Here is a 12,609-nt window from a genome sequence, read left to right on the forward strand (position 1 = left end):
AAAGGTGTTTTGAGGAGTTCGCAAAGACACGACTTTTGAGAGCTTTGAAACCCAGCACTGTTTGTCCACATATGTAGGTAAGTGTAAATAATAAAGTGGGGAGAATAGCTGGCGTTTAGAGAGCATTATGTAAGTTCTTCTGTTAAGGTTTGTTTTGTGTAGTATGTTGACAGCGCAGTTTCTCAACATCTAAACTCACAGATGTAACACAGCTATTGGCAGGTAACACAAGGTGGTTCAATCGTTTAAAGTAAGGTAGGATTAGGTGAATGAATTGGATAAGTGCGTTTGAGTGGCAATAGCCAAAAGGCTTACAGCTCAGCTGTTTAAATACTTGTTTCTCTCCAAATAGTTAGTACTTGTTTTATGGTAGAGTTTACATACAAAACTGTTAGTTCTATAAGTATGTGTTTTATGAGTGGAAATGGACTTTGGCACAGCCTAGGACATAGAGAAGGGCGTTTGTGAGTAGCTGGAGGTGAATATGAATGATTAACATGATCACATGCTTCTGGGGAGAGAGATGGTGACTGCCTGAGCTGCACATAGGGGGGAATGAGTGGGCTTCTTCTTGATGAGTGGAGACTACCAGAGTAGACCTGTGTTTGTGTCTCATGCCACAGGGTAGGACTTCTTAGCACAAGATTGTGTCTCATTTTCAATTTGAGTTCTTATCTAAGTAGACTGGCATTACTTCTAAAGTATTTGCTCTTGTTCCATAACTTGTTGTCTAAAGAAAACATTTTGTTGTTTGATCCACAACCTTAAAACACACATTATAGTAGCACTTGCACTAGGCAGACTAAAGGCCTAGTCCCACATTGCAGTTACAAGATTACAAGGCTCTTATTACCTGGTAGTCTTACAGTATGAATGTGTTCAAACAGTTAACTGTAGCAGTAGTCAGTAGTTGGTTAAATTAGCAAAATAATTTTGTTCACGTAGCTGCATTTCAGTTTGACACATATTGGTAGAATTGTGTTTATAGTAATAAAATCAATAATTTAAAGTGTTGAAATCATGTTAATGCTGTAATTTGTAGTTTGACACATAGATGCATTTACTTCGCCATCTTTATCATTTACCATCGCTACCCATTGGAGATAGAAAGCGTAGAACACAGAATACATCAGAAAAAGGAAGGGGTATGTTTTGGTATGTTATTTAACGCTAAAGATCTGTATTGCTGTTTTGAATTTACTAAAATATGAATCAAGACATACAGATTTTATATTATACATTATATTTTTGGATAGGGACTCTAAGCAAAAAGCCGTTGTAGCAAATTACTTATTGAGCACAATTAGATCATATTTTCCTTGTACTGTATCTCAAACAGAAAGTGACTGCAGCTCTGCCTCCAACATGAGTCAACATAGAGACTCTGCTGGAAGACATGGAGATACAAGGTGAGGAGTGTGTATGTGTGTGTGTGTGTGTGTGTGTGTGTGTGTTTCGTTTGTTTGATGGGACCTGTTGGTTTAATTTACTACCATCTGATTTAGAGATTTGGTAAACAAGACCCTTTGTTTTTTTTCATCTGATCACATCTGAACATAAACATTCTGCCTTCATTTAGTGAAAGACCAACAACCCAGAAAGGGAGACCAGACTCTCCTGCACCCAGCTGTGTGTCCATGAAGAGTGATATGTCAAAGGAACAGATCATCAACTTTAGTGAGGGACACAGTCATCCTGATCCCAGGTAAGGGCAGGTCTCCATCTGGAAAGTGGGTTGGTACTCATCTGTTTAGAGATGTGGATTACTGGCATGTGGTTGAATACAAATGACTGTAATGGAGACTTCAGGACATACTTGTATGTATGATTCTGAGCCTGATGACAGGTAAGAGAGACATGGTCCCCTCTTCACAGTCAAGTCTGGGCTGTTGTGTATTGGTGCGGGAACACAACTCCATGAAAAGCTGACTGAAAGTGTGAACTACAAGAGAGCCATTATCACTCACAGAATAACAGGGTTGGTTGATTACACAAGTGATTATATTGAGTTGAACCATTAACACAAAGACAAAACATGACATAGCTCACAGAGGAATCAAATAAGGACCCAGTGACCTAATGATCGTGACATCACATATCCTCAAGTAGAACACTGTCTTTAATGAGTTACTACTGTATGATGTGTTTCCTTCTCTGAAGCCCAGTGGATGAGAGGCCAGACTCTCCTGCACCCAGCTGTGTGTCCATGAAGAGTGATCAGTCAAAGGATCAGGACATCTACTTTAGTGAGGGACACAGTCATCCTGATCCCAGGTAAGGACAGGTCTCCATCTGGACACAGAGTTAGTCTTCTTTTGTTCATTCACTTTGACATTAATATATTCCTAAATGTGTGGAGAGGATATACGCTAGAGCCATTCTCTGGTGTACTAATGAATCTCATTTAAATGTCTACTAGTGTGTTGAAATCTGAGTGTGAAACTGCATGGTTGGACATGAGAGGCTGATTTCTTTGCAAAGATGGTAAACTAATGGGTACTGGTGTCAGTCACTAGGAAGTGAGGTTTTAATAACACATTTGTACAAACTGACCCTTAGCCTAGCCCACCTTTGCATACCCAACTTGTCTTGTGTTTCTGTTCCTTGTGATTGCTTCCTTGTTTGGTCATGTGCTCCTTTGTTTACTTCCTGTGTTCCATGTGCTTCCGTTGTCTCTTGTGCCTTTTTTATCACACCCCTTTCCTTTCAGCCTGGTGTGTCTCGTTATTCCATGCCACCCTGTGTCTTGTTTTCTTTTTTAGTCCTGTGTATTTAAACTCTCGTGTTTCATCAGTTCTTGGTCTGTCAGTGTTCATGGTACACGTTGTTCATGTTTGGTTTCACGCTGTCTCACTGCACCTTTCCTGTTTGTACCTGCCTATGTGTCAGTAAAGATTCCCCTTTGTGTTTCAAAGTTTGTCTACGTGTCGTGCATTTGGGTCCAGCTCTTCTACAGCAGTGTTACCCAACTGCTCATACAGTTATTATCAGCATTACAATTTCAATTCCATTGCGGTACATAATGTTTGCAGCAGAATATTTTACTGTTTTGTAAAAGCACACGACTCCTCATCACTTGACCTGGAAGGTAAAAAGAGTAAAAACAAGGAGAAATTAGCCATCTTTAAATTAAGGCAATTCTTACCTCACATATTATTTCTGTACTTAGTGTTGCTGTTAGGTGCATAGATAAATTCTGTAAATGCGTTGTTGACCAATACCTGCTGTCCTTGTATTTCCTTCAGTGTCCAACAGAAAGAACAAAGAATTCATCCATCCTTCAGCAAAACTTGTCAACATGAATTGTCTACTGTATTCAAGGTGTGTGTGTGTGCGTGTGTGTGTATGTGTGTGTGTGTGTGTGTGTGTTGCCATTTGATGCTCTAAACTAGGTAATGATTTTTACATGTCACATGATTTCTGAAACTCTAAAATCCCACCCCAACTCAACAAAACCATAAGCTAATTCTCAGCCCTTGGCTCTGTTTTAAATCTCATAAACCCCTTTTTTGCAAAACATTTTACACATAGTTCACTTTCTAAGACATCCAATGATCAGATCTTGAACACTTGTGTGCCTTTTTGAGATGTTGATAAGTTGCTGTGACACGACCCCAATAAGAGGCTGGGTACGGTCACACAGTGTCTTTATGTATCGTGTACAAAGGATCATTTTCTTTTTTTATACTTTTTACATAGCCTGGTATAAAATATTGGGTAGATGTGTTTTATACAGAACACTTTGAAATGCTGTTTTGGTAATGCACTGGACTGTGAAACCTCTTTGTTACAGTTACAGCATTTACAGTATATATAACTACTGAAATATTTCAGTTTGCTCTACTGAACGTTTTCTTCAAGCAAGTTGTTTTGCATTTTGTTCATTCTAGCAATTAAATGAAGAAGGCACGCTCTCTGTGTGTAATATAGTGTTTTGGAAAAATGGAAAAAGTACTGAAATTACTGAAAGTACTCTGTGTACTTTTATATTCAGTCTGTTGTCACCGAGTTAGTCAGAATAAAGTGCTGCCGTATAACACGTGTTTTAGATCTGTCACACTAGTGTGTAGTTACTGATAAAAACTTTAACCTCATTAATTTGTCTCAAAAGATTAACACATCTTTAGTTAAGAACTACTCTAGGTTATGGAAAGGGATTATTGAGTTTTGAATGCAGTGTTTCATTTTGCAGGAGATTTGTGGTGTTTTTCATTTTGTGTGTTCAGTTTTGTGAATTGTGTTTAGCATTTTTTTAAATGAGACCTAGTTTCAGAAAACCTGTGTAAGTGGTGACACAAAACTGTAAGCACAGGAAATGTTTTAATGCATAAAAAACAACTGATCAGAGATATAGAGGAGTTATCATGCAAATGTTTAATTCTGTTTTTTCATCACTGATGGAATTATGTGATTTGCCATCAGGAGCTTGAACACAAAGTCATCACTTTCATGACGAATGAACTAAAGAGACTCAAGAAGCTGCTGACTCATGATTACCCAGAATCCCCTTGTAGTGAGGAGGAGGAGGATGAGGAGGACCAGAGAGCTGCCAGAGATGGAGCTCTGAAGATTGCAGTGCACATCCTGAAGAACATGAACCAGGAGATCATTGCTCAGCAGCTGGAGAAATGTGAGATATTTACTCAATACTGAGTTACTGAATATTGAACATCGTTATTGCAGCTTCATTCAAAATGTATTGAAGACTTCAAAGATAAATCTTTACATTCTGTATAAACGTAATTGATCCTTTAATATGTGATTTCAAATATCGCGGGAAAAATAACAGTGATGTTCACACTTTATTTCTATGTTTGTAATGCCTGTAAGGACAGAGTAAATTAAGGAACACTTCCCACGAGCCCTCAGTAAACCTGCCATTAACATGTCACAGATGTCATGGCAGATGACACAGTATATCATGAGTCAGTGTCCAGAAATACTATATCATGTTACCATTAACAATCATTTCCGATGGCTCTCAAACAGGTATATTCTTACATGACTCTGGTACATACAATTCTGCAAGCGGTCATAACAGTTACTAATTATGATCCCTGAGCACAGATTGTCATGATGACTACACTGACAGGATATGGTGTCTGTCATAATTTGCTAATCACTCTCATGACAAAGGCTTCAAATGCCGCTGCAAAGTGCTCACTTCACACACTTACATATAACATCAGATTGACTTAATTATATGTGTTTATATCTAGATGGACTGTTTCCTAGATGTCAACAAGAGCTCAAATACAGGCTAACAAACAAGTTTCAGAGTGTATTTGAGGGCGTGCCTAAGCTAGGAAACCCTACTTTTCTGGAGAAGATCTACACGGAGCTCTACATCACAGAGGGGGAAAGTGTAGAGGTCAATACTGAACATGAGGTCAGACAGATTGAGATGGCATCCAAGAGACAAATAGCAGAGAGGGAAACACCAATCAAATGTACTGACATCTTCAAGCCCTTACCTGGACAAGACAAACCCATCAGAACTGTGCTGACAAAAGGAGTTGCTGGCATTGGAAAAACCGTTTCTGTGCAGAAATTCATTCTGGACTGGGCTAAGAAATAGCCAATCAGAATATTCACTTCATATTTCCTCTTCCTTTTCGTGAGCTGAACTTGATTAAGGACAAGAAATACACCCTTATGGACATCATCCATCACTTCTTCTCTGAAACAAGAGACTTTGCCTTCTCCAACCAGGACAGATACAACATTGCTTTCATTTTGATGGTCTGGATGAAAGCAGACTTCCTCTGGATTTCCAGCACAATGAATGCATCTACAATGTATCAGAACCTGCCTCAGTGGATGTCCTTCTCACAAATCTCATCAAGGGGAATCTGCTTCCCTCTGCTCTTGTGTGGATCACCTCCCGACCAGCAGCAACCAATCAAATCCCTCCTGAGTGTGTTGATCAGGTGACAGAAGTCCGTGGTTTCAATGACCCACAGAAGGAGGAGTACTTCAGGAAGAAAATCACAAAAGTGGAACTGGCCAGCAGAATCATCACACACCTGAAGTCTTCCAGGTGCCTCTACATCATGTGTCACATTCCAGTCTTCTGTTGGATGGCAGCCACTGTTCTGGAGTACATCCTGACTGAAGCAGAGAGTGGAGAGATTCCAACATCTTTGACGCAAATGTACACACACTTCCTGATCATACAAACCAAACACAGGAGTCAGAAGTATGGAAACCGTGATGCGGAGACACTCTGGAACCTGAAGACCATTCTGTCCCTGGGCAAACTGGCTTTTCAGCAGCTGGAGAAGGGAAATCTGATCTTTTATGAGGATGACCTGAAAGAGTGTGGCATTGATGTCACAGAAGCATCAGTGTACTCGGGGATGTGTACCCAGATCTTCAAGGAGGAGGCTGGGCTGTACCAGGGGAAGGTGTTCTGCTTTGTTCATCTGAGTATTCAGGAGTTTCTAGCAGCTTTATATGTGTTTTTGCACTTTAGCAAGAGAGAGAGCAATATGCCTGACCAACACCAAACCTCTCAGCTTTATTCACTGCTCAGTGCTAACAAACTTCATGACCTACACCAGACTGCAGTGGATCTGGCCTTAAGGAATGAGAATGGACACCTGGACCTTTTCCTGAGGTTTCTTCTGGGCCTCTCACTGGAGTCCAATCAGAAACTCTTACAAGAGCAGCTGCCACAGACAGGGAGCAGCCCACTGAACACAGAGGAAACAGTCAAGTACATCAAGCAGAAGATCAGAGAAGACCTCAACCCAGAGAGATGCATCAACCTGTTCCACTGTCTGAATGAACTGAACGACCACTCTCTGGTGGAGGAGGTCAAGGGCTACTTGAGGAAGGGAAAAGAAACCAGACAGGATCTCTCTCTTTCCCAGCTGTCAGCTCTGGCCTTTGTGCTGCTGATGTCAGACCAGGAACTAGAGGAGTTTAACATGGATGATTATGTGGGATTGAGATCACCTGCCAGATCAGATGCAGGTCTGCTGAGGATGCTGCCCGTGGTCAAAGCATCAAGAAGAGTGAAGTGAGTATTGGAGTCTTGAGTGAGTGTAAAGGTGGTTACTGAGGTTATATTCAATATTGTTATAGACTTATTGTTTGAGTCAAAGTTACTGTAGTATGACTGACAGTATTGTAGGAGATTCAGCATGTATCAATACAGTATTTATATAATTAATTTCTTGTATGTGTAAATATACTTGGCCATTAAAAAGAATTCTGATCTGCTCATCAGTATAGCAACTGATGCAGATATTTATACACACAATTGAACGATACATCGGAATTGTCTGCTATCTAGATGAAGTCCATAGTCCCCTGACAGTACTAAGAAATACTGGAAATACTTCATGGCTTCACTTTAAGTACTAGTACTAAGTCCTAATTGTTGCTGCCTCAAGCAGAGATCATTCTACTAAAAAAGACGTTGTTGGTGGCCACCTCACAGACAGTTATTGCTCAAAATAATTGGGATACCAGATGACAAATTGTGCTTTGATGTTTGGTGCCTTTGAAGTTTTATACAATCGCTAGCATCCTTTTGTCCAATCTGTAGACACATTTTCAAAACTCGCTGAATTTGCACAACATCAGTCTTTTGTGGACCATACCATGAATTGTATTACTGTTGTTTTCACAGAATATGCAATTACAGTTGTCAATTACAGTTTTTTTACGATTGCTAACAAACATTAACCTAAATGTATGATACTTTTTCTAATCTCTGAACACAGCAACACACCTACATCACACAATCACAAAAAAACCTTTCTCTTCATACACTAAATGTATCAGAATATGGCAAACCGGACTCAATATCAAATCATCCTTTCAAAACAGTAGCACATATTTTCTATCCTAGAGGAATATGTCACAATCATAGCACAATGACTTTCAAAATACTTGCATTTACATTTAGTCATTTAGCAGACGCTTTTGTCCAAAGCGACGTACAAGGGAGAGAACAGTCAAGCTAAGAGCAATAACTTGCAGTTGATGACAATACAAAAACTGCATTACTTTACATATTTCAGTTCTACAGGTACCTGCATACAATAGATAATATGAAATCCATTGTTTCTTTTTAATTCAGTTTCCTTTCATTTTAAACCTAAAAGTGAGTGAGCCATCTTTACTTCATGGAATGTCCTCTAGACATCAAATAGAAGGTGATATAAATGCTGCAGTAAAGGCTTTATTGTCAAGGAGGTTATGTTTTCAGTGTTTGTCTGGTAGCAGGGTTACACTTCTAATTACCATGAAAATGCTGTTAGTGATCAACACAACTTGTCAAAGTTGGGAATGACTCTGGAATCACTGGGTGGATCCACATATTTAGTTTTACTTTAGCTAACGTTGTGTGGTATGGCATTTGGCGGAGGTCTGCTCTCTCCGAGAACCCTTCTAATTAGCATGAAAATGCTGCTATTGATCAACAAAATATCCAACATGCATGGCCTTTGTGTAAAAATAAAACACAAATACAGTAAAACAGGCACAAAATGGAATAACACAGGGAGATATGGAGATGGTGACAGCCCAGTGCATCATAATTGCAAGCACACAACACATGACACTGTCCTGTATAATATGTGCGTCAAGTCAGTTTTCTTTAATCAGCTCCTAAACAGAAAAGGAGATCTACAGTAGCCACTGACTCAGTGGTGGCTGAGTTTAATGGGGATGTCTCACAGGAATGTCCTTATTGTCACTCTGGACACTCTGTGTTTCAGTTAATTTCTAAATGTGCCAGACTGCTAGTTCTCCTGAGTGGTTTGCATAGAAAGCTGAGTTGTAAATCCATGATCACTACAAATATTTTGGTCCATTGGATATGGCCATTTTCACTGTACTCTGACACTTGCAACTTCATACACTATGATGAAATGCTTTGGATGTGGGAGAGTCAGGCATCTAGTGCAAGATTCCCCCCAAAAAGAAGGGATAAACCTGCCAATGAACAAGGTTTAGGTGCTGATCAAAATGAGTCTGCTGCAGCCACCTGATCTCATCATCGCCTACTACCCCTTCTGGGGCTTAGGCCGCAAACAAGAGTTCTCCAAGCATCTCGGTCCTGAGCTAACATCTCAAGCTGTCCCCAAGTGTAGCCCATTTTCTTGGCGTCTGCCTCCCAGTCTCTACGCCAGGCGTTTCGCGGCCGACCTCTCTTTCTTTTCCCTTGGGGATTCCACTTGAGGGACTGTCTTGTGGTGTTTGTGGCTGGTTTACGGAGAGTATGGCCTATCCATCTCCAACGTCGTTGGAGGATCTCTTCGTCTGCTGGCTTTTGGCTGGTACGTTCCCACAGTTCTTTGTTACTGATGGTGTTAGGCCAGTGGATCTGGAGGATTCGTCGCAGACAGGTATTGATGAATGACTGGATTTTGTTTGTCGTATTCACTGTAGTCCTCCATGTCTCAGCTCCGTAGAGTAGGACTGACTTCACATTGCTGTTAAAGATCTTGATCTTTGTTGTGATGGCCAGGTCTTTTGCGCTCCAGATGTTTTTTAGTTGGAGGTACGCAACTCTGGCCTTGCCAATCCTGACTCTCACATCTGCATCTGTTCCACCCTGCTTGTTGACAATGCTGCCAAGGTAGGTGAAAAAGCCACCTGATCTACTCTATACTATCTACAGCATTTGGCCACATGTTCTCCATCACGTGTTACATCTCTATGCATCTTGATAGAAATGCTTGGTGTACCTCCATCATTGGCATGCCACAGGACGTTTTTGTTTTTCTGTTTTGCACTTTGACGCTGGTGCAAATGCAGTAAAATATTATATGTCGTTTTTGTTTTTTCCTTTTGTTTTTCTGGTTTGCACCTAAGGACCACGGGTTTTTGTGTCTGTATGCTGTATCTGGATTTCAGGGCTAGACTGCAGGGCTGTGTTTGTGTTTTCTGTTTGTGTTTGTGTTTTCAACTCCACCATAATTTCTCAATGTTCCAATGATCGCTTCATTCAAAAATGCTTATCAGCTGTTTCAGTTCAGCTTTTGAGCTGCTGTTGTTGCAGAAGTAGAGGCTTCATACTATAGGTTTTCATTTCTGGCATACTGTGTGTAAGCATTTGTGAGTAAGATAAGAAAGATCCATAATTTAGGTATTGGGTCAGCCTGCATGTAAAGAGAATTTAAGCATTTTAGAAATTGGCTGCATATTGTGTGAAAACAACACGAATTGTGTTAATGGTGGGGTCCACAACAGACAGATGTTGTGCTAATTGTGTTTAGAATTTTGAAAATGCGACTACATATTGAGCAAAAGGTTATTAGCGATTGTAAAATATGTGTGGGTGGGTGGGTGGGGTGTGTGGGTGGGTGGGTGTGTGTGTGCTGGTATTCTAAATGATCTCTACTGTCTAGCTGATGTATACTAGATTGATGGATGGATGAATGAGGGAGAGTTTTAGTCTTAGTTGTGAGCGAGAGCGTATCAGTGTCTCTGTGTGACACAGACAAACACACATTTCTCTGTCTTTCACATAGACACACTGATTCTCTCTCTCTCTCACACACACACACACACACACACACACACACACACACACAATCTAATGCTTTATGGCTGCAGGTTAGAGCACAGCAAGGAATTCCTGGAGATCATCAGTGCTGTGTGTGTGTGTGTGTGTGTGTGTGTGTGTGTGTGTGTGTGTGTGTGTGTGTTGGTATACCAAATAAACTTGACTGTATGTACTGTACGTTGAATACTAGATCGTTAGAGGGATAGATGGATGGTTGGATGGATAGATGAAAGAGGGAGATATTTAGTCTTAGTTGTATTGTGTGTATTCTGAAACTGTGTTGTCTGTCTTTTTATTGCTGTGATTCTCATCTGTATGCCTTCATTTTAATGTGTGTGTCTACAGGCTGGGGTGTTGTAACCTCACAGAGAAGAGCTGTGCAGCTTTATCTTCAGCTCTCAACTTAAACTCTTCCAGTCTGAGACAACTGGACCTGACTGGCAATAATCTGCTGGGAGATTCAGGAGTGGAGCTGCTTTCTACTGGTCTGGAGCATCCAAACTGTAGACTGGAGAACTGGAGTAAGTCTGCCAGTTTGTGTGTTTGTGTGTGAGGGTGTCTGTATATGTGTGTGCACACATTATTGTCTGTCTGTCACACAGAGTCACTAAAACACACACTCTCTCTCATTCTCTCTCTCTCACAAACACACACACACTGCAAAAAGGGACTCCAGGAATTGTCTGCTGTGCTCTTTCACCTGCAGCCATAAGCATTTGATCGTGTGTGTGTGTGTGTGGGGGTGTGTGGGTGGGAGTGTGTGTGTGTTGGTATTCTAAATGATCTCTACTGTATAGCTGATGTATACTAGATTGATGGATGGATGAATGAGGGAGAGTTTTAGTCTTAGTTGTGAGCGTGAGTGTATCAGTGTCTCTGTGTGACAGACAAACACATATTTCTCTGTCTTTCACACAGACACACTGATTCTCTCTCTCTCTCTCTCTGTCACACAGACACACACACACACACACACACACACACACACACACCACACACAATCTAATGCTTTATGGCTGCAGGTGGGAGCACAGCAGGGAATTCCTGGAGATCATCAGTGCTGTGTGTGTGTGTGTGTGTGTGTATGTGTTTGTGTGTTGGTATACCAAATGATCTTGACTGTCTAGGCGTTGTATACTAGATAGTTAGAGGGATAGATGGATGGTTGGATGGATAGATGAAAGAGGGAGATATTTTTCTTAGTTGTATTGTGTGTATTCTGAAACTGTGTTGTCTGTCTCTTTAATGCTGTGATTCTCATCTGTATGCCTTCATTTGAATGTGTGTGTGTCTACAGGCTGAGTTATTGTAACCTCACAGTTAAGAGCTGTGCAGCTTTATCTTCAGCTCTCAGCTCAAACTCTTCTAGTCTGAGACAACTGGACCTGAGTTACAATACTCTGCTGGGAGATTCAGGAGTGGAGCTGCTTTCTACTGGTCTGGAGCATCCAAACTGCAGACTGGAGAAACTAGAGTAAGATCATGTTTTAATGTTTGTGATAGTGTCATGTGTTGTGTGCTTGCAATTATGATGCACTGGACTGTCACCAAATACCAAAGGACTCTTTAAATCAACAGAGGGAACTGGATATTTAATCTAAATGTAAAGATAAATATCCTCTATTTTTGTTCAAGTGTGCAAAGTGTTGCGTTGCAAAAAAACTGAAGAAAGTATGACACCTCTTTACAGTACGTATTGCAATACCAAAGAACTTAATCTGAAATGCAGCAATGCTTCATGACTGCTCTGTGCGTCAATTTCTGTGGTTTAGTAAAACTAAAAGTGTCAGTTCAGAAACAGCAACACAACATACTACCACTAGAAGTCTACTGTAGCCCTAATGCTGATCCATGGTGTCTTCTGTATTTGGAACCATATTTTTCTGAAGTTCACATACACAGCAGCGTTCTCCCTTGACTTACAGTAAATCTTGAGAGAGAAAAAGTCTTTAGCAAACCTTATCCACCCCTACAATCCCCAACGCCCACAATATTTCAAGCCAAGCAGTTATCATGACACCAAGAACAACATTTTTGATCGGTTGGTTTGCCTGTTCCAATACTGTAGATACCACTATTGAGTG

At 40.6% G+C, this 12,609-nt stretch overlaps 1 long non-coding RNA gene and 1 pseudogene across 1 annotated transcript; both read left to right on the forward strand.

Annotated features, from left to right (window-relative positions):
• Window positions 1-1,409, forward strand: LOC116219528. The gene is made up of 2 exons (XR_004163209.1): window positions 1-77; window positions 1,340-1,409. It is a non-coding gene; the product is annotated as an uncharacterized LOC116219528 (long non-coding RNA).
• Window positions 1,410-3,218: 1,809 nt separating this feature from the next.
• Window positions 3,219-12,069, forward strand: LOC105905839 (annotated as a pseudogene).
• The last annotated feature ends 540 nt before the right edge of the window (window positions 12,070-12,609 follow it).

This window comes from Clupea harengus, chromosome 25 (assembly GCF_900700415.2).
Source record: "Clupea harengus chromosome 25, Ch_v2.0.2, whole genome shotgun sequence".
NCBI lineage: Eukaryota > Metazoa > Chordata > Actinopteri > Clupeiformes > Clupeidae > Clupea > Clupea harengus.